General features: G+C 41.4%; 1 protein-coding gene across 1 annotated transcript in view; it reads left to right on the plus strand.

Annotated features, from left to right (window-relative positions):
* The first annotated feature begins 692 nt into the window (after positions 1 to 692).
* Positions 693 to 23,866, plus strand: part of nphs1 (NPHS1 adhesion molecule, nephrin) — an 81,377-nt gene continuing 58,203 nt past the window's right edge. Inside the window, exons 1-2 of the mRNA XM_088084130.1 lie at positions 693 to 1,158; positions 3,593 to 3,697. The gene's annotated coding sequence lies outside the window, so the exon portion shown is untranslated. The remainder of the gene's footprint in view (positions 1,159 to 3,592; positions 3,698 to 23,866) is intronic.

Consider the following 23,866-nt stretch of genomic DNA (forward strand, 5'->3'; position numbering starts at 1 on the left):
ACTGTTTAATAGGCCTACCTTGAAAATAGGGCTAGGCAATATATTTGATATTATATTGACATCGTGATATGAAGCCAGGCTGAAAAATGAAGCCAATGCGAAACAGCCAAAACCACCCATGTTATAATAATCTGACTTTACACATGTTCACAGCCTGGTACAAGAAACGGTTTTGGTCTCTCTTGCTAATATCAACTTAATGACAGCAACCTCTACAAGAAATGATTTTTTATGTGACTCTGCTGTTTAAATTTTATTAAAGCTTAAAGTTTCACATAATTATAGGCTACTTTGAGTTAAAAGGCCATCTGTGAAGCGTCACCACAGTTAATGAGTTAGATCCACCCCTCGCTTAACCTCTTGTCCAAATATGGTCAAATCTGGCTCCAAAAATCCAGGATAGCGATGGCTAAAATGCGGTATTCAAACGTCAAAACAGTAGTCCACAGTAGAGGATATCAGATGTCAATTATTTTAAACAGTCTATATGAGACTAGATAGAAGGTTTTATCTGAATATCGTACGTGTTGTCTTTTCCTGGTGTTGGAGTCTGGATTACAGTAAAGTGATGTGGTCATTCCACACTGAATATTTATCAAAAACCTCATTATGTAAACATTTTGTTAAAGGACTAATAGTCAACCCTATGATAAAATAAGATGAGATAAAATAAGATAATCCCTTAAAATATTCCTAAATCCCACAATGGGGAGATTAACATTGTTACAGCAGCAAGGTGTGTGCAGGATAAGCAAGCATAAGAACAATATAAATAGTATAATACAAGGTGCACTAGTAAAAAAAACAACAAAAAAAAACAAGGTACAACAGTAAGAAACAAGGTGCAAACTCAGCTGTAAAGAAAAGATTGTTTATATATTGTATTTTATATTACATTTATTTAATAATCTTTGAATGATTATCATCCAAAGGCAAACATTCATTTATCAAATACATGTCTTACAGAACAATATTTCCGATTGGCATACAAAAGACAAAATTACTCTAGTTCTGCAAAGCCTTATGCGCATGCGCATTTATGCAACAGGCGACTTAACGGACCAATAAACGCAAAGTTGAGGGAGACTCAAATCATTCATCACACTGCAGGTGATGTCCCCACAGCTACAAAAGCATCAGAATGTCCAGGGAAACAAGGTACAGTATGTAATATAACCTCAACGAGACACACAGTGAGACACACAGTGAGACACACAGTGAGACACACAGTGAGACACACACTGACACGCACAGACAGCAACAAAGACGCCTAACTATCAGACGAAAACTACAGCAAGCACATACATAAACAGAGAAGACACATAGACACAAAGTGCATTTAACAGACGTTATTTGATGTCTACATCGATCATTCTCTCTGTCATGTGGATTAAGTGTCCTTGTCTTTCCAACTGCACTGTTGTCTGAGTTTTCAGGAGTCCTCTTTCATCTGTCCATCGCTGCTAAGCTAACGAGCTTTACATATTAGCAAAGCATCATTAGCAGTAATATGAAACAAGCTAACACTCCCAGTTTGTTCCTCGAAGTGATTAAGTGTCTTTTGCTTGTCATTAGGCTAGAGCATGATTGGTCTACCTTCACAGTTCATTTAAGTTTATTTTGTCCACGGGCCTGTCCATTTCGCAGAGTTATGACAGTAACAGCTCCTTTCACCTGTCATTCAGCATTAAGGGTGCAATACCGGCTTTGACCACACAGAACGGCTTACATCTCAGGGGGGGTGCTGTTTCGCTCATTTTAGAAAAGTTAATGAAGACTGGGGAAGTCATGGCAGAAACAACGGTATAACAGTGTCTGATAAGTGACAGAAAATTAGGATATATTTTTATTAATATGTAAAATGATAGCTATTTTTGGTATTGAGGAGTCCTGACCTGCCTTGGTTCATTAGAGGGAAGGTCACTGCATTTTAGGGAAGCCAAAGGCTGGCTGCTGGTAGACTGCACTGTAAAAAATATCGGTAAAATTAACAGCAAAGTGCTGTAAAATCATGACATCATAAAACTGTAAATAGAAAAACAATGAAACAGTGTTCAATTTACAGAAATATTTTGTAAAGAAACAACCTACAATTATAACTGGCCTATTGCTTTTTTACAGTGGAGACTATTTTATTATGTATAAAAGTGTAAAGTAAATTGTGCTGGGCTACATTAATATCCACACAAACAAAAGTGTATTTGTGAATACAGTAACACAGTTGCTAAGTTTGATGAATTGTGATGAACAAAACGTGCTGTGGCTCTAATTGGATACTATTGTACTTAAACTTGCTATTTTGAGCGCATGAGTGCGTTCACAGAAAGAAGTATGGCAGAATGCAATGAGCCATTTATACCTGGATGATGCACCTACAAGTCAAAAAGTTGAGTGTGGAACAGGCCATAGGCTGTTTTTTGATGACCTTGCACCCACATGTGCATATAATTCTCTCCCTCTCTCAACTTGTGGCCCCCAAGAAGTGCACCTGGCTTTGAAGCCAATTTTCATGGTGGCCAAACAGTAGAATTGCTGGGTCTGTCACATGATGCCTCTGTCATCTTTAAATCAGTGGATAGACCTACATTATTTTGAGTGTCACAAGCTCTGTGAAATGACTTGATACCCTATCAGGATTTGATTCAGGCTAGCAAAGCTGTAGGATTAAATCATTTTTTTCTCATTCATGTTAGTAAGATGCTAAACTGGAAGTAGCTGGCTCAGCCGGTCTAAGTCTCTAGTGCGCTTGCTCTATGGGCCTAATAATGTGGAAGCAGCACAGATCATCCTGGTCACTTCAAACTGCAGAAATTGAGTTTTTTTTGGCTTCATGAGCCACTGAGCAGCTTTTGTAGGAATGAATGGAGCCCCGCTGCGAATGCTGTATCCAGGTCTCATAATACATCCATGGTGTGGAACGTTGGACCGTGGAAGCCATGTTGACTGGGACTGGATCACAAACACATTTGAAACTTGTGAAATTTCAGGCCAACTCCACCAAAGCATTGCGCAAATATACATGTGTATTTTTCATCACAGAAAATGCAAACAATAACTCAAATGCTAACTTCAGCTTGCTAGAGGTGCATTTCATTATCATTTATTTGTAATCTATATTATTATTTACATGTTACATGTGTTGTTGCGCAGACTGTATGGTCTATGAGCATGAGGTATGTTTAGCGTATATGCATGTTAGATTGTAGTCTTCGAGATTTAAGTGTTAGATTTGTGGTCAGATGCTTGACAAGCTGCAACCATTTGCAAAAGGCAGCTGCTATCATTAACTTCATAGATCAGCTGGTAATAGAGCCAGCCAGTATCAACCATAGACATTCATAGGAATACAAATATGTCGTGCATATGAAATTTTTGATGTAATAAATAAATGATTACAGAATACACAAAGAGAGCAAGCAAGCAGATGTGTTGAGCATATATTTTGGCGAGTCAATATATCATTTGTCAAATGGTGGCAATGATGCCCCCCCAGTTGCAATTTGCAGACCAGAGGAAGAAAGAAATCAAACATGTTCATTTTGACAGACGTATTATTGACATTAAAAGGGCTAATTATTACTCCTTTTTACAGATGTTGGTGATAATGCTCCACCCCAGTTGCAAATCCCAGAGCAGACGAAGAGAGGCTGCCAGATTCCACAAATGTCATTTCTGTCAAAATTTGGACACATCGCAAGTAAGTACAGAGTGTAGAAATTGTATTGACACAGCAATGGTATTGTTTCATGAGCTGGCAGATCAAACCAGAGCAATCGTTCTAAAAGCAAGGCCATTTATTCACTTACTTTACATTCAACATTTCAGGAGTAAGGCTTCAGTATAGCATATCAAGGATCATGTGTTTTTCAGTGTCTTTCATTTGTCTGGGGGTCAAAAATAAAAGCAGCTTTGAATGAGTAACATAGTTGAAGGTGACTTCATTTTAAAATTTTTGTCTTCTAAATGTAATTGTTGGCACTTTGCTACAAGCTAAAGTGTATTTGTGAATACAGTAACACAGTTGCTCATTATAACCAACAGACCTTGTTATTGAAAGTTTTGTCATACTGCATGGACATGAACAGTTGGAGGAAAGAGTTTGAGGTCTGAATTATTATTTTTATTTTATGTATTTATTTGAGAAATGTTGCTGTATAGCCTTTTATATTTCCTTCGCACTTTGAGCACCAAAGACCAAATGCCACTGAGTGCACTTTACTGGGGTGATCTACAGGAAACATAGATAGTACTCTGAGAAGAGGAAAAGTTTTGTTCTCATGTTGGCAGAACTGTATTTTTATACTTCTGTGTTCATGTGGGTAATGCTAACAAAGAGTATCCCCATTGAAGTTGCCGTCATTTAAATTCAGAAGAATCAGAAAGAGGCTAAAAGTGAACATTTCCACCGGAGCTCCAGTCTAAGGGAAAACAAAGCTCATTCACAACTGACAGAGAGGCTTGTATTCTCTCAGAGAATAGTGTTCATTAGCATACGCTTACTGAACGCTCCCTAAAGTGGCACATATGGATGTATCTCATGAAATGCCACTTCTTTCAGCATTGTGGCGAGTGTTGCATGACTTGCATTGTGGCATATTGTGATGCATTTCCTCCTCTTTCACTGCCTCTTGTGGGTTGTATGCTAACTGATCCATTAGGGAGGAAAAACGCTGCATGTTTACTGTAAAAGCGGCAGTATGTTGTGCTCAAGCTTATCTTTTATACCCACATCACATCAGTCATTTCCTTCTTACCTCTATTTCCTTGCTTGTATTTGCTGATACGGCTGCCTGTTGTCTCCTTTAATCAGAAATAGACAGTGTTTGAACAGCTTTTGATAAAACACAAAAGTGTTTTTGACTTACTGTGGGTTCTCAAGCGTCACAGGCTTTTTCAGCATACGGAGATCTTCTGTGTTGACCTGATGATGGATCCGAAACCTTTACACCCTGGATAGCTTTGCATGCACACAGCGACATGCTTGCACGAGCATTCAAGCATGCACACACACATACCAAGAGACAAGTGATATAAAGGAATCCGCTCAATAGCTTTTATCCTGGGTCAACTTTTCCTGTGCTGAAATGTGAAACAAAAGCTCTTTAACTGTGTTCACTACAATCTCTGGCAAAGTTTTCTAGTATTGACTGCAGAACTTGTTGGCATCATTGGTAGTTGGCCTCCCAGTAGGCTGGCCATAGTTTTGCATGTGTGTGTTTGTGTCTGTTAGCTCGTTGTCTGTGCCTTGGTTGTGTGCTTGAGTTTGGCAGTGAATATGATTAGGATGGAAATATGTGTTGGCTTACTGACTTGCTGGCAAGATCTAAATGACAGCAAAAAAAAAAAATAAGGCCAGGAATAGAAGTTAGGGATGAATGGACACTAAGAAGAAGATAAAAGGTTTAGATAAAGACAGTGGCAGCCAATTCTCCATGAGTGTGTCAACCCTCTGATGTTACAGGTGTTATCGTTTAATCCATCCACTTTCTGCAACCGCCGGTTGCTAATGCGTAGCCTTTCACTGTTCTCGCTGAATGTGTGTGTACGTCTGTGTGTTTCTCCCCTCTATCGTCTCTGTTTCCTCCAGCCTGAGTAAATGTCAGAGCAAGCTGCTGCTCTTCCCAGACCACGCCGTGGGAGACAGACCAACCTCATCGCCGTGGCAACCCTCTGTTCTGGCTCAAAGAAAGAGGCAAGGGCGGAGAAGAAAGAAACTTTTATGCCTCTGAACCCCCACTAGTTTCCTCATCCCCCCTCGTCCTTGTGCATTGTAGCCCAGCCCTGAACCATGTGGCCAAGCTCCCAGGCTTTACTGTGACTAGAGAGGAGGAAGAGAGAAGGGCTGCAATTACTAAGTAGGCGATGAGGGATTTCTAAAAGTCAGCTAGAAAATAAGAGGTTGTAGAAATATTGGCAGGGAGTCTTTGGGGCATTGTACTTTGATAGAGTCTTTATAAATTAATTGAATTAAAGATCTCAATTTTGAAATAAAAAAAACTGCCAAAGACATTTCTCATACGAGGTAAAGAAAGCTTAAAATTACCAGCAGGCAAAGGAAATGGCCACATTAGATTTCCCAGAATACTTCCTTGGCTCAAAGCCATTGTATTTGGTTTCAATTTACACCAGCAGGAGGCTGCTTGATACCTTTCTTCTCTGGTAATGGCTTTCTCCTCCAAGCTGACTTGTCACCTCTAACAAGAAGTGTACCTTAAGGGATTTCAGTGGTCATAGGGAGCAGTTGTAGGAGCCTGGCCAGAGACCGTCACTCATATCCAGAGTAAAGACTGTTTTTTTGTGACAGCACAATTGGTTGTGGCACTAAGTTGAGTTGCTGAAATGACAGCATTTAGCTATTACCCTCCCTGGGGGAGAGGCAGAAGACTGTTGGAGAGACAAAAATTGAGAGAGGGAGGGGGATGGAAGTGTGGCGGTCAGAAGTGAGGAACCATCTGGTTGTAGGTGAGGGACCATATTTAACACTGGCTGAAGCTCAATATTGTGTCTCTGTTGCATCCAGGTTTCTGCCTGTAAATTTGCCCATTTCCCACTGTAAATCTGTCCATTCTGCATCTGCAAATGTTCTCTAAATGAATTTGCACTATTCACTATTCTTTCATTCCCTGTGTTATCGACAAGCAGACATTCGCACTGATTATAAGCTTTAGCTTGTTTGTCTGTTGCATCCTGTCTGCTCTTATAATTGATGAAGTCCTCTATCTCATATTCTTGCAACCTGTCTTTGACACAAACATATACTCACCTTTGTCCTTTTGTGAGACTCATCTCATCTCACCCACTCCTTCATTGCAGGCTGCTGTATCACAGCGAGGCTGTAACTATGGAAAGAAAACACTACAGTTCTCCTTCACCTTTACGATGCTTACAGCTGAACTGTTTCATATTCTGTCAATGTATATATGCTTGTATGACCAGGATAAATGTCATGATCGCAAAGCTGCAGTATGCACAGAAATGCACAGGTGTGGATGAAGGCACTATTGGTGTGTAAATGTGAATATTAATGTGAAGAAAAAGGCTCTTTTTCCAATAACGACCAGTGATTACACACATGTGATTGCATGTTCCCTCATTAGAGCTAATATGCATGTGCATGGAGGGGGGAAGGAGCAGGTCTGTCGTGAGAGCTGTGGCAGGTGTGTCTGACAGAATTTCCATGCCCTGTTTTGGGTGATCTTGGTCATGTGAATTATTTTGAGAATGTGTGTGCATGCATGCACTTTTCTTTTGCAAGCATATGTGCTACGTGTGTCTGCATGGACACTGTATATGCATAATAGTGTTTTCTGCTCGGCTGGCTGTACCGGTGTGCGCCTGTGTTCAGGTTGCACATGACCCCGGCTCCGCTGGGAGGTCCGTGTCTTTCATGTCCCCTGTTCAGTACTCCCTCAAATCTGGGTCAAAGGATAAAAGAATAACCCCTATCTGCAATGATTCACACACACTGACACAAACCGGCCTCTCTGAAAAATGACTTCCTGGAGATTTGAGTGGTAACAAGGTGGCATTGTGGAGGACATTGAAGCGGACAATTTTTAAAATTCACCTTATGTAGCAGCAGACACACTGTCCTAAATCTAGACCCTGTCACCTCTCTCTATTAACAACAGTTATGCACTGCACCGGTTACTCATCCAGTCCTTCCCCATCTTACGTCTCCCACTGTCTCACTCAGTTTGTTTCAGTACATCTCACAGTTGACCTTGCATACACCAGATGAGAATGCTGGATTTGCAAGTCGGCAGCAAGTCGATTAGGAATGCGTCGTGGCTCAGTGTCTCCTGGCATCTTTCTGTCTGTCTCTCCATTTCTCTCTCTCCATCTTTTCTGCTCTTACTCTTGAAGGCTTTCCTTCTCCCCCTCACTAAGCCTCTCCAACAATGCTGATGCTCTGGACCAGCTTCAACCCTCTGAGGAGGTAGAAGCCATGCTGGGGCATTTGTGCGTGTCAATGTGTGCGAAGGCATTCATGGGGTATGTGTGTGTGTTTGTGTGTGGCAGTTAGGGAAGATAGACCTTGCCAAAGAACAGAGTGAGCATCCTCAGTCCCCTGCGCATCTGAGCGGTGGCTGTCATTGAGGTCTTTTCTTTTTCTGGTTAAAAAAAAGACTGAGGGGAAGCAGGGAATTGTTCCTGCGCTGGGACACCCTGCCTCTCATAACTTGAGCTCTGTGGGCCTCAGGCTTGGAGCAGGGCAGTGTGTGTGGAGGATGTTAAGACCTACTGCCTGTCATAGATAAAAGCTGCAGACCTCCTACTAACAGTGGGACACAGCCATCTGGGAGGACCACTTGCAGTGCCTTATATCCATGCAACCCCCTGCTGCGCGGCCTTGTATTCACCCACACACAGCATGCTTAGAAATCCATGCTTGCCAAAGTTGGACCCTGTCAGATTGATGAAGAAGTCCCCTTGGCACACTTTTTGTCTCCAACATTTTTTTAAAAACATTATTCACACAGACCCTCCCCATCACAGTCCGTGCATTCTTTCTCTATCACCTCCTTGTCTCTGTCCTGCACAGCCAGAGAGGCACATTGTTGCTAGACCTTTCTCTGTTAATGGAAAAGCGGTGTAACTTATGTGTCATTGTGTGAGCACTCATCAGTGCCTGACAGGGGTCTATAATGACAGAAGGTGGTTTTCTCTGTCAGCTTACAGCACGATGTGAAGGCCACTGTATGCCTCTTGCGCTGGTTGATATGCTAGTGTGCATCAGTGTGAGCATCTATAGTACAACATTGCAGCTTGTGCAAACATTGTGTGTAGCTTCTTGGCTTACAGTCTCTGCAGTTCTATAGGAAAGCAAGGTATTTTTTTCTCCTCTGTTCACCATCATGTGTTTTTTCCTGTTATATAATGATCAAAACTGTGCAGATATGTAAATTTCAATATAAAGACTCTCTGTAGTGAACTTAAGCTTGATTATTTAAACAGCACCAAACTATCAACAAAGAATCGTCGCTATGCAATCCTTAAGAGACCATTCCCCGTTTCAACAAGAATGTACAGTATCTCTATTGCCCCAAACCACCCACATTAGCTGAAAATATGATTATTAAATTCACATTTTCAATTATTAAGTAGCTGCATAGGCTCTCTCTCACATGCTGTGATGTCTGTGTTTTAAGCAGAAAGATGTTCTTAATTATGTAGGTTTCTCACTCACATTATATGATATATATGGTATAACAGTGACTGTAAAAAAATGTGGCTTCGGCATAGTTATGGTTAATGAGTGACAGTCAAATGTTCAGTATGTAGTATTCAGGGAGATATATCGGCAGAAATAGAATATAGTATTATTAGTTTGTAATCAACTGAAAATAAGAATATTTTTGTTTTTGTTATTTCAGAATGAGCCATTTATATCTACATAGGGAGTGGGTCCTCATCTACGGAGAACCCCATAGTGCGCCGCCATGTTTCTACAGTAGCCCAGAATGGAAAACGCCAAACCCTGGCTCCAGATAGAGTCATTCGCGTTTTCACACGCCAGCTTAGTCGGAAGTCCCCCTGCAGTCAAAACGTTGAATAAACAGTGATTTTTTAAATTTATTATTTTTTTTCATGTTTTTGACAGTTTAATTTAACGTGTCCATTCGTTTTGGACAGGAAGAGACCAGAAAATTCTACTCAGTTAAAATCTTGGTGACCACACATTAGCCGGTTCTGGGTGAGTGGCTCATTTGCGGCGTGCCAAACAGCATAGAAGAAACACTGATTTTTAATGTAAAACAACTCTAGTCAGTGTCTTTACCAATTTAATGACATGGTCCATTGGTTTTGGAGAAGAAAAGACCTCGAGGGATAATTCGTCTCCTGGTAAAAATCTCCTGCACAATGAACACTCTAGGAATTTGAAGTGGTAGAAGTTTCAGCTGGTTGCACTCTGGAATCCTCATTGCTAGATGCCATGAAATCTTCAGAAACACTTTTCTTTAAATGAGAACTTGCTGGACTCTTTTAAGATCCACTGTATAGGATTTAGGTGAGTCGACTGGTAGAAATGGTGTATAATATTCATAACTGTTTCATTAGTTTTTGATACTTTTGAATGAGCCGTTTATATCTACACGCTGAGCAGGTTGTCTTCCACGGTGTCCACTATGTTGTTCCACAGTAGCCCAGAACTGACAAAGCAAACACTGGCTCTAGACAGGGCCATCTGCAATTGTGTGTTGGCCATTGTAATTTCACTACACGCCTGGTACACGGAGAAGTTTCTGTTCTGCCGCTTCACCGCTAGATGATACTAAATCCTACATACTGAACCTTTAAAAGATGCACGCACATATAACTTACCACCTGGAGACAGTCAAACACGTTTATTTTATTTTTTTGGACTTGTAAAGAAGTGTATGTATGGGTCGACCTCAACTTTCAGTGTGACGATAGGTATGCTGAGACCTTGGGGAGGAGAGTGGTTGGAGTCTCTACCCATTTGGTTTCTCCTCTCCAGTGACTCAGGTGCTGATCTTCTTCTATCTTTACCAGCAGAACCATAAGAAGTGAGAACACAGAGCTATCCTGGGAAATTACCCTGTCGACAGACGGTACATTGAGACTTCGTTAGCACAACCACCCAACCTAGTGCCTCTCCAGCCTGATCGAACGGAGCAACTCTCCATGACAGGGTAAACAAGGCAGAATCACAGGCATGATGAGGAAAAGAAGGCTTTTTTCATGTGATTCAATTGCTGCAAATCCCTGAATACCCAGGTGGCTGTGTGTGTTCATGTGTTTGCACCTATGAGCGTGTGCCAGTGTGTTTCTCTTTGTTTTAATTATGTATGTTTATTCTCTGAGGGTGTGTGTGTCTTAATGAGGGTAATTCATATGTAAATTTTGACTGTATGTGTACAATGTCTCCATATCCATATATACCATTTAATATATCTTTGTGGTTTGGTATTTGTGTTGCAAATATTTGTGTTTATATGTGTGTGTGTGTGTGTGTGTGTGTGTGTGTGTGTGTGTGTGTGTGTGTGTGTGTGTGTGTGTGTGTGTGCGTGTGCCTTTCTGTCTCTCACCCTGTGTGTTTCTTTGTGCGCTTCAGGCAGTGAGGAATATCTGTGTTGAGGAGAAAGAGGAGGCAGAGGAGAGGTGTAAGTCGGAGTCTGCAAGTAAACAACCTGCAGTAGCTACGGCAAGTGTCAGTCTTCCTGCCTCTCTTCCACTGCTTCCATGCCTTCCTCCTTTACTTTTCACTCCTGCGCTTAAACAAACACACACACACAGCAATTGTGCTGCCAAGTTACTGAGGAACTCGTTCAGCAAACTTCCGGGCATTGCATCTCTGCACAGCTTTTTGTGCCTAAATTGATAATTGAATCGACTATCGCCATGTAATCAATTAGGGTATTCATCCCCGGCTCCGAATCAAACAGTTAATTGGCTTGTGCCACAGAGAGGCTGAGACGGAGAGCAGACTGGTGCAGGAGGGACTGTTGGATTACTACAGATGGGCTCTCAGACCTATTTGCATTGTGTCTGACTTTAAGTCCTTGATTGCCTTTCTGGTGCAGAAATTGCTTGGGTGCGAGCAGCACACAGGTTGGGATTGGACCTCAGTGACAAATCCTGTCTGTTGTGGTGAAGAGGGCAGTGATACATGCGGTATAGAGCACACACAGCGGGTTGTCTCTCTGCTTTGATCACAATCTTTCAGACAGATGCATGCAGGTTTCTCTTCCATTAAACAGCCTTTGTTACTTTTTACCCAATGTCCGGAAAAATTCTTTGCCACCTGCAGTCAGCGCTGCTTTGTCTGAGCACACAGAGAGCAAAGCATTTCAAGTCCAAACAACCCTGCAGTATTGATCCACCCCACACCTTATTCCATTTTGTCCTCTAAAACATGCCTTTTCAGTCGGTTGACTTCTATTCAAAGCTATCCAGTGAGACCTCTGTCAATGGGGAAGCTTGACTTCATTCCATAGCTCTGGAAGCCCCCTGGGGGCTAAGCATAGGCTGCTAGACCATGACAGGCAGGGGGCTAATAGGCCGGATAGGATTGGATAAAAGAAGGGGGGGGGGCGGTTGTTGCAAAAAAAAAAAGAAAACTTTAAAGACCAGGACACCACCATCTGCTTTTGTGGTGATGAGCATCAAAGCCTGAAGGAACCCTGTTGGGTCTCTCTTTCAGATGGCCGGCCTACATATGGGCTTCATATTTCACCGGGACAGACAGTCAGCAAGGCCCATTGGGCCACAGCCGAGGCCGCTATTCTGTCTCCCCGCATGGTTTCTAGCCTTTGAGAAGAGCAGCGAGATTACTTTTATTTCTCTTGAGAAATGTGGCTAATAAATGACCAGGGTTGACCCAAAGGATTTGGGCCTGCACCCGCCCCCACCTCACTAAATGTAGGTATGGAAAAAGAGTGGCTCTGTGGGAATGTTACTGTTGAGAAAAAATGTTATAGAAATGGGTCAGTGCATGGCTGCAACGACATGCTCCCAGGGTGATTAATTATTAAAGTGACTAATACTACATTTGCCTGGCAGCACTGGGGGCTTCAGTCCACATTGGTGACACCATAACAATAATCAGGCCTGCTGTATCTTTTCTATCTTTTCCCTGTCTCCCCGACTTCCCCCTTAATTCCCACTCTTTCTGTTATTTTGCCCTTACAGACTTGTGTTTTCCTCCTCTGTCTCTCCCACTTGACGAACATAGACCTCATTATCTAATTATGCCTTTTCAGTCATTCTCCCTATCTATGTCCCTCCCTTCCTCTGTCTCTTTCAGCCCCTTCTCTTGTTTCCCCTCTGTCAGTGGCATAGCCTCTATCTATAAGTGTGCTCCTTGATGAGTAATGTGAAGGCCAGACACATATAATATCAGTGCTGATGGAAACCAGCCACTCTTGTCTAACTCTGCTTCTCCTTCCCCTTTTGCTAGACTTCGCCTGCCTCAAGGTAGCATATGGCATTCTCTCAGACTGCTGGACTCGTTGGCCTCCCACACAACACTGTGCATCCATCTCTCCCTCACTCACAGCTCCTTTATGGGCTCTCCAACAGTTATTTTCTCCCGTACCCCTCTCCCCTGATACTGTGCAGAGAGCCCCATCCCTCCACATTCTATTTCACACAGCCACACTTCAGTGACGTTCACTGCAGAGATGGCTCAGGTTCTGGCAGTTGGTGAGAGGAGGGCGGTCGAGTCTGGAAGGCACAGTCATTAGTTAAATATTAGCCAGACTGTGCTCTATTCCCCCAACATGCAGGGGAGGGGTGCAAGAGTCATACCCTTCCAAAACAATGGGCCATAAGGGGATGGCTTTGTGCCCTCATGCTCAGATATATGTGCGCACGCACAAACACACACATTTACACACACACACACAATATACTCCCTTCTTCCAAACCCATACAGATGGCGATCTCTTTGTTATATCTTGTACATAAGGTGCAGTACATCATACCCCTTGAGAGATGTGTTAACCTTACTAAGGTACAAGCAGAAGGTGTAACAGCAATGAAGGTGAGGTCACAAACAACAATAGACAAGACCCACAATTTCACAGTTGTACAAAAGAAAACATGGTCAGACATTGTGGATGATTGTTGTGCCTGCAGATAGAGAAATACAGAAGTGAGAACAAAAAGTTAGGTCCCACCACAAAGTTGAACAGATGGTTACACAACAGTGGAAGTTGTCGAAGCACATTTTTTTTAAATATATTGTGACAAGGAAAAAGTGAACAGTATTTTTCTGCCCATTAAATGTCACTGTGAATCAGCTAATGATTACATCCAGGTAGATATTGCTTGCTTTAGTATTTCTGACATTAAGCTGCAGCATCTGTAAATTACAGATGGGCAGCTGTTTTATGTTTCTGATTAGATGTTTCTGTGCAGAGCATAAGGAACAGTATCATCCTCAAAATCATCAGTCCGAACGGAAGAAGTTGTAAAGATAAAGAGGATTTTTGTGTGTAGTTTGTTTTGCCTCCGGATTGAGACAAATTCTTTGGTGATTATAATGAGAACACTGTGGACACCATGTCGGTCAGAGTTTGAGGTTGTGCTAGGAGCGATGCTTTGTGTGTGCGTTTGACTCTGTGTGTGAGTCTCTCCAAGGCATGGTGTATGGTCTGTGCGAGCCACAAGGCGCACGCATGCGGTGCACAGTACTCATGCTGTTTGTATGGTGAAGGGTGAGTAGAATTCATGCTGTGAGACTCAGAGATCATCTGTGCCTTGCCCAGGAAGCCTCTGGTCTGACAACAGGTATCAGCAGCACAGTCCCTTTCTTCTATTTTTTTCCTTCTCCTTCTCCTATTCACTTTGTGCTTATCTGCTGTCTGTTGTCTTCACTCTCAATGTGAAGACAACATTCAACATATGAAAACATTAAATGAACCAAAAGTTATGTGATTTACAAAAAACATGACAATAAATCTTTTAACATTTAAAAGTAATACTGGTATTAATCACAAGTCTCGCCACAAAACGATATTAAGATATATTGATTTTTTTAAACAATGATATGATATTTGCTGATATCATAAAGTCTGACATGATACAATTTTCAGCCCAATCAAGTCAGGCACCTGCGATAGATATGAGACAAGTAGGGCAGTAGTCAGCCAAAGTTTAATTTGCCTAACTTTCCAATGAGATCCCTGGTGTGATCATGTCCTTTTCAGAAGCTTCGTGATCCAGCCTTGAACGGCGTTGTCTTTTTAGAGACTTAGTAAAGTAAATCCATAATGATAACTACAACACTGAATTCATCTGTAATTATTAATCAGTTTTTCTGATTAAAAATTACAGTTGAAAAGTGTTTAAATTTGAGTCAAACGCTGTCCTTGTCACTGTCACCAACTCTCCAATCTCAGTGGAGAAGCTGCAGGGTAAATGCTGCAAAGAACAACCGTCACAGAGGACAAATACAAGTGCTGAACCACTTGTGTTTTTTAACTGGGGAAAAAAAGGCAAAAACAAATTGACCAACCAGAAGTTTAAAGTCCTAGACACAATATCAGTAAATATCCTCATTGTCTATTTCTTAGCTGGCTGCCGTTTTCTGCCTGCTGCTAGGCCACGGGGACTGTATTAATGTTTAAAGGCCCTGACACACCAAATGGACATCACCCCCATCAACCCCCTCAGCGGCATTGCCTCACGCCGCCGTGTCTTGGCCAAAAAGTTGCACGTGAACACACCAAACTAATGGCAAACCAACATGTTTACGATATGTATGTGTGTGAGAGAGAATCCCCCCTGATACCAGCGGACAGCGATTGTCTGTAATCGTCATTCAAAGGGGTAAACTGGAAGACCACCGTAATGTTAGTTAAACAGTTAGCACATTTATAATACATTTCAGTGCTGACAGAACAAAGCATATTTACCTTGTTCCACAGAACGACAACACAAGCCAAAAAAAAAAAGTTACTTCTATAGAGCTCAGTGGCTAAATAACATCAGTCTTACTTATTTAACAAGTTTGTTTCAACCTCACTCCCTGTTGACTTTAGCCTTTTGATTACTTTCCTCACTTTTGTTTCTCTCTCTTCTGCTGAGCTGAATTGTCAGTCAGAGCGATTTCATTCGCTGCCTGGCTCCTCTGTCGCCACTGCAGATTCAACATGCTGAATCAACAAAAAAAAAAGGCCAGTGAGGGCCAACAATGGCCAATTATGCATGACTCACACGGCAGCGATGAGGGCTCTGCATGCTCACCTATGGCCCAGCATTGACTGGTAGCTGACCGATGGCTTGGTGTGTCAGGGCGTTGAGAAGGAAGTGTAGTTGGACAGAAATGGTGACAGACATGCCATGGGAACTTCCAAAATAAAGGTGTATCTCTAGTTTTCACTTTGCATTGATGATGTTTGAGTGTTGGTCATGAATCAATACATCGATCCATATTTATGTATCGTTACACCCGTAAAAGGTAGCTGTTGTCTCTTTGTGGGAAAGGTATGTCAGCCTTGACTTATGGAACCCATTTCCAAAGGGATTTCCTTCTAACCTGCTCTTTTATTTATGTACTGTAACTTCCATATAATGCCCATCATGTGCTACTCCACTCTTCAGGTAACTTAAAGCAGATGGCGCTGAAATTGGAAACAGTCTGATTCATAACTTAGTAGTCCAAAGTCAATGCTTTCCTTCTGGCTGCACCTCAGCAATCACCTCGTGTGTCTTTGAGTCTTTTTGTTTTCTTTTTTGACAACAGAGAGGTGGTTGAGGTTGGGTATTTGAGCTGGTGACAAAACAGGCCACTTACATTTGTGAGCTTTCAGAAGCCTCGTGAACTATACACTTCTGATGGCAAAAATTCACCCACCTCCTGGTCTACTGTACAACACTATCATCAGCTCAAAACACCCCTTGACCAATTCACATCAATATAAATATACAGATAGATGGAAAGATCATGATCTGTAAACTTTAACTCCTGTTGCCACACCCATATGTTTCCAGCTTTGCTCTTTATCGTTCCCTCTAATCCCCACCAGAGTCAACTGGGCAGGCACAGGTGTGAGCAATTAGTTGGATTCAGTAATGTACTCGCCTGCTCTCAGCTCTTTGCTCTCCTGAGTCCCAGACGGGGCCCATTGGGCAGGCAACAGTGCAATTAGTTCAATTTGGTAGCGTCAATTCATCCAGCAGCAGCCCCCAGTGCACATTGTCACTACAATAAAACACAGCGCTATGAAATAGGCCTAATCCTCAATTTGGCATGGAAGTTTTGCAAAGCACTGAATGAATCCACAGTGTTAGCCTAAAATACACTCTTAATATGCAGCCCTGAACTGTGTTTTTTGTTTCAAGACCACTACTAATCACTACAAGTGCAGAGAGATTTCTCTGATAGAGTTTACCTGAGTGCAAAATGACCTGATGGAGAATGCCCTATTCCAACATATGGATTACTAAATAATCATTAACTAGTTTTCTGTTCATTAACAAATGAATGAATCAACCATTGTTTATATCATGCCTGCAGTCAAACTTCCTTTTGTTGTCATGGGAGTTAGGATGTTTTAATTCAGGAAATTGCAGTCAACTCTTTTTGTTAAAAGTAAAGATTTGCATTCAAAGGAGCAGTTGACATTTGGGGAAATGCACTGATTTGCTTTAAGGCTATAGTTGGTTACTTTTTTGAAAATAACTTTTTGTCATATTTGCGGAAACTATCACAGTATTCTGAATGAATTACATACATCTGACAGTGTGTGAAAGAAATCCCTTCCCATCCTCCTGCTGCCTCTCATGGCACAGAAAACAACAAATCAGAGCAGAGGAGTCTCTAAAACAGCTGTCAGTCATGTCAATCACTGCTTGTGAACTACGGTCAAACTGTCAAACTAGGTGTATTGATCAAATATGAATCAAGATTTTGTAACAGCATTACCTATTGCTTAAGTAACTTTTTTTCCAGAAACTTAATACAATAAGCTGTAAAATAGGAAAGTTTTCATCCCAGCCACCATGTTGGATATAGCTAAGCTGAGAGCTCAGCACCACCCACCAGCCAAAAGAACTTTCTCATTTTACAGCTATACAGTACACTAATATATGTTTCTGAAAACATTGCAGGTGAGAAATTGTCAATGCAGTAACAGAATCTTGATTCATATTTGATCAGCACTGCCTAGTTTGACAGTTTGACCGCACAAGCATGAGCATGGGCACAAGTTCGAGCAGTGATTGACAGCTGCATTAAAGATTCCTCAGCTCTGATTGGTCATTTTCGTTCACATGCAGTACAGCCATTAGAAGTGCTTATAGAGTAGGCAGATGAATGTATTTTTTTAAGAGATTATCTGTCTTATTATCTTTTTCTTAGTTAAAATTTATAACATTGATGATGAAAATTAAATGAGAAGATCAATGCCATTCTGATATCTGTCAGAAATAGGATGAAAAAAACAGCCTAGCTTTGTATAAAGAAAAAAAAACTCAGCCAGGCAGCTTTTCTAATGCTAATAATTAACACTCTACATCTCAATTGTTATATCTGTACAAAAACCAAGTGTGAAAGAATGACAGGGGGTTATGTGCCATGTTATTTCTGGACCGATGACTTCCAGTGACTCCCTTTAGTCTGTTGGTTGTCTCATAACCTCACATTGACAACAAGACTTTTTTTTTAACACTTAAATTTTTGTACAGATTAAATCAGCAAGATGAAACGTGATAATGAGTAAGCCTCAGACGTGCCAGAATGCAAAACTTTCAGCATATTCCCAAAATGTCAAACTGTTCTGTAAAACTTCTATTTACAGCCTGTAATTGTCGTTGTGCCTGCTTATCTGCCCGTTACTAACAACATACCCACATACCCTACATACCCTTTATGCTTGGCTTGCTAATAGATTACTCGAAAGTCAATAGCCATCTTTTTTATTAGCCAGTTTATAGTTTATGTACATTTCTATGGTAACATGATTTACAGCAATGAGTGTAAAATAATTATGTAACAGTTGGTAAATAAAAGTCAGAGTTTTCACATCAGTACTCAGGTCAGTGGCCTCCATTATTGTGTGCAGTATGTTGAAATGTTTAGCATGACTGTTTGGGAGTCTACATTATCCCAAGCCTGACTGTGAAGATTTAAGCATATAGCATGAGAGCCAAAGAGGCGGGAGCTGATACATAGTACACTTACCCCATTCACAGTAATTGAGGTGCAATCCCTCGCCCATATGGCGCATATTTGCCATGCACACATGCACACCCAATAGCATCTCCATACACACATGCTCATAACCCTTTAATCAATTAGTCTTTGGATTGCATGGGAATGTCAGCTGGTAGCACTCAGGAACCCCTCCAGCTCCTCTCTCACACACATACACAGCCAGATCACATAAAACCTCCAATCCTGCCCCCGACATACACTGACACTCTGTCTATGAGTAATATTTAAATTGGTCCTAACTCGGGTGGCAAAAAAATATAAAATGAAATATTGCAAAGAATAAGCAGATTAATCTTAACACATGTAAGGCATGTAGTTGTTTATTTTGTAAAAATCTGCATATTTCTTGCAGCGTGTGGTCTTGTAACAAACACTTCAGTTGAGGTCACAACTGTCTGTAAATGGGCCAAAACCACCCACCAAGCAACCCCCCACCACCACCACCACCACCACCTTGAGAGATCAGAAATGCATAGCCTGTAATGTTCTTTACAGTTTGCACTGTTTATGCAGCCTGCACACTCATTTAAATAACCTTGATTACTTTATTTCAATGTGTATGTGTGTGTAAGTGGGCGCCTGTGTTTGTGTGTGGGAGAGAAGAGAGAGAGGGAGACAGATTACAGTGGTCATATAGTGTTCCTTGGCACTTTTAATATATGTCGATTATGACAGCATGTGCAGCCTGGCTTATTTGTTATTATATCATCAAGTCTGTGTTTATTTTAATAAGGCTTATAATGAATGGTACTATTAGAGTGCTCGATTGAGGAATGTGCACAGGCAGAACAGCACTGATTGCCCATTCAGGTTTTCCACCCTGTTTTCTTAAAGGGGGGGCGAGTGGTTGAGGGGGTCTTAGAACTGACTCACATTATAATTAAAAAAGTCCAACCATCCATGTGCAGTTTATTTCTTTATATGTTTGGCGCTAGAAGGGAACCGTTGCATGTCCTTGCTTGTTATTCTAACTTCATAGCGCTGTGCCTCAACAGTTCACAGCAGCGAAGCAACAAAACAAAACGTTGATCAAAAGTTATTCAGTCTAGAAACTGTTTATCTTTAGTCAATTTTCAGCATCGGCAGAATTCATGCTCCATTTTTAGGACCCGTCAAGATGCAATCAGGAATGGGAAAGTAGACTTTTAATCAAATTATATCTTATCCATCACTCATCTCCTGAGGATATTCATTGTACTTTTAAACACAAATGTATATATGATTGCAATGCATTGCAACTTTAATCAGCACATTCTTCTTTGTCTTTGCTGCTTTTCTCACACATTTGCAATTAAGCAGGAATTTCTTTTGAAGTTGATTGCCCCCTTCTTTCTCATTGCTGTTGTCTGTAGTTATTCAAATGAGAGCATAGCGACCTGGCATACCACCCTGTATTGTGCCTGCTGACTTTATACCACTGCTATAGAGCATAAACAAAGACTGTTTAATTAGGTGCCTTGCACTTTATTAGTCCTTAACTCATACTTAACACACATGCATGCATACACACAACCGCATGCACACCGGCATCCCTCTTGAATACACACAACACTGCCTGCGTTACAGTCTTAACTTATTGAATAATGAGGCTCTTGCTTGGCTTGAACAAAGAATAGTTAAACTGCAATGAGGGCCAACTTGTGTGTGTGCGTGTGTGTGCACGCACTTGTGTTTGTGTGTATTTTGGATGCTGACAAGGGGGAAGAGCTTGTTAAGAAAAATGTTTTCTTGGCCAGAAAACAGCAGCTTTTTGCTAACTGGCCTTTTTTTTGTCAGGGTAACAAAGAGAAGCGGAAATATGCAACATTTAAAATCGTAAACTGATGAAACCACCTCCATCTTTAAACATATGCAGGCACATGTGCTGACGTCCTTTGTCTTAACTGCTCGCTTTTCTCTAACTTGGCTCCCTTCTTTGTCCCTTTGACAACTTTGGCCCGGTGGACTCTTTAGGCTGGTCACCATGGATACCCACCCTCAAGTGGCGTGGGAGTGGTGCGGGTCAGAGGAGGTCAAGCCGAGGGACTGTTTTGGCAAACGGAGCACGCTTCATTAGGCCTTTTGGCTTGGGGTTCATTAAAACTGCAGGAGAGGACATTCCAGGAGACTCTATTAACCAAGCAGTCTTGTGACATGCTGTCAGGCCAACAGATTTCAAACATCTTGTGTTAAACCGCCGTGCTCCCCCCGACCCCCTCCTTACCACAGCCCCCCTCATAAACACAAAGGCACAAACACACAAAACATACTTGCACGCACACAAAAACAAGTGTAGACCTCATGCACACACACGCGCGCACGCTCTCACGCCTCCCTGCGTCTTCTGCAGCACTGCTGCCACACTCTACCCCACACACACCCTCCTTAGCACAATAGCCTCCATCTGTTGGCCCGTTCAACTTTCCCTGGCAGTCCTCTGGGGGTTGTGAGTCTGCAGGTGGAGGAAACTACAGTCACCCTGCCATTGCTCCTGTGACACCTTCAGATCAAAATAGATACTCTGAAGGAGGGCAGGAGAAGTAGGGAGTGTTAAAATGTTTTGGGAGGAAAGGAAGGAACATAAATATATTTTATGAAGGATGAAGTGTTATAGAGGTGGGTTAAGGGTTGGGTGATTAGGACAGTGACAGGGTGGGAGGAAGTTTTTTGGGTGGGAATAAAGTGAAAGAAGGCACAAGGGAAGAATAAAAGAAATGCATGTGCTCTGCAACCTTCCAGCAGTACATATTTTTAATCTTGTTTTTCAAGTGGAGCACATGCCAGATAATGCGGATAAAATGACTTGGAGAATCCTATCAGATCAAGCCACATGGTATAAGTAAATCAAAACACTTTGGTTAGATCAAAATGCAAGCTATAGCACTTCAGAGGGAGCCTGTCAGATCAGTGCTTTTAGCTGTCCACTGGATAAGCAGGTATAACTGGATTATCCTTGTGTTTCGGTTGGCAAGCCTTATCATGTAGGCTCTATGGTTGGTCAGTTCAAACTGGGCAGATTACAGTTTGCAGAGAAGAGGTTTAGCCTCGTTTGGAGCCCTGATATGTTAATTAAAGTGGATTTTCCGAAAATGGGACGGGCAGGATGGCAAACTCCACCTCAACAAAGCCATAAGCCCATCTGTTGGCAGAGGTGTATTTGGGCTTGATTGGGTGTGTTTTTTAATGTCTGTGTGCTCTTGTACTTCTATCCCTGTGAGAACCAGTTTGAGCCTTTCAGAATGAGGACATGTTTGTGAAGTGAGGTCATTTCTGGCCTCTGATCAGTTTTGCAAGAGGCCAGTTTCGGATCCACCGTTAAAAAGTGATGTGATAGTGTTATGATTTAAGATTTTTGCTGTGACACAAAAAACCCCAAACGAAATAGAGGTGTTTCATTAAGCAATATAACACTTGTGCCGAGGTCGGCAAGCATCACTGAAGTGCTCAAATGGCGTTAAAGTACACTCTCTCGTGTAATATTGCAATTGTACAACTATTACCAACAAAATAAACGTGTAATCAAAATGTGTTCATGTTTTGGGGCAGTTAGCTCTCTAAATAAAAAGCTTTTTGCAACTGTTATCTCTGTTTCCATGGAAATACACGGAGTCTGACTAATTACTGGAAAACAATCAAGTCAGTCGAATCCTATATGAAATGAAACATGGTTTACTACTCCAGCAAGTAGGTCGGATCTTGGTAATGACTGAGCAGTGGACACATTTTCTCGTCCGTCTTAAGTCTGCTGGCCATCTTGTGCATATACTTTCAACAGATCATGGGCTTTCCCAACCGAAATAAACACACCCGAGATAAACACAGAAATGCTTAGCTTGCTCAGTTTGGTTACGACTAAGATATCTGCGGACAAAAAATCCTTTTCCATATTTAGCGATTACATCTACAATCTTTACCTGTATTTTGAAGCTAGTTGCTCTGTGTCATGGCACAGCTGATGGAGGATGCCAGAGGATGACAAACGTTTAATAACTCAAGAGCAAAATTATTGAAAAGGGAAAGAGTTATCATCATTTCCAAAATTCACAACATGTTATCTAACGAAATATTCTTTTTCTTGATGCCGTTTAGCCTTTCACGTTTCACTGTGGTCCCAATCACTCTATATTTCCCATCATGCCTAGATCTGGACTGAGTGGTTTTTAGTTAACTGATAAGTTTGCTGTTTTCTGGTCATACACACACACACACACACGTCACTTTTTGTCAGTGTTTCTAATGTATCTGTTCAGAACATGGTGGTTTATGCGGATTAATGTCGTCTTTGTTTTAGTTTACAGTTTACACCATTAATGAGTTGGCTGTTACTTTGCATTTGGTCAGCTGTATTTACAACTACATAGTTTTAATTATCATTATTGTGGCAGTGATATTACACATGTGCTTGACCCCTACTGGCATTGATGTGGTAATAATATCATGATTCCTGGAGCCATGATTCAGAGATGGTGGAGTAATCTTCTGCTGAGGCAGGTGTGCTGTTATGCAGATTTGAGCATGTTCTTAATGTTTTGTGAACCAATCAGATTGCTTGGTCGGAACTACTTGTTGTATGATAAACATTTGAGACTGAAATAGATCATTAGAGTTTAAATGGGCATTTCTGTGGCTTATAACGCAACATTGTTATGTAGTCTGCAACAGGTAATATGTAGGTCAATCTGTATTAGCATATTGACTTTTATGCTAAAAGTTGGTCAGTTTAGTGTGACGATTAGTCAACAAAGTTTGTTTTCTCTCACAGCTACGGGGAAATAGATGGACCATTTCTTTAAGGAATACTTTACCCACAAAATGACAATTTGTATATCAGTAAGTCATGTCCTGTTACCTTTAAGCCCTGAAGAAAACTTTTTGTCCTCCTGTGCCTCCATTGAAGATGGGTAACATATAATACAGAACTAAACTATAATACTAAGTAATCAAAGTCTAATTTATCCAGACGTATGCTCAGTACTTCTCAAGAAAATGCATTTTCGCAAAAAAATTACTACTTAAAACTGAACTGAAAGTGAAACTTACTTATACCTAGTCAGACTCCAATACTGAGGTTTTTTTATTGTAAATGTATGTGTTTGGGAAGTACTGAGCATACGGCAGGATAGATTGGACTTTGATTATACTGCATGAGTTTTGTGAAGGTTTGGAAATGGATGTGTTGATATAGTTTTGCTGTTAAAC

The sequence above is a fragment of the Plectropomus leopardus genome, chromosome 11 (assembly GCF_026936395.1).
Source record: "Plectropomus leopardus strain MGB_pleo_1.0 chromosome 11, ASM2693639v1, whole genome shotgun sequence".
In the NCBI taxonomy this organism is placed as follows: domain Eukaryota; kingdom Metazoa; phylum Chordata; class Actinopteri; order Perciformes; family Serranidae; genus Plectropomus; species Plectropomus leopardus.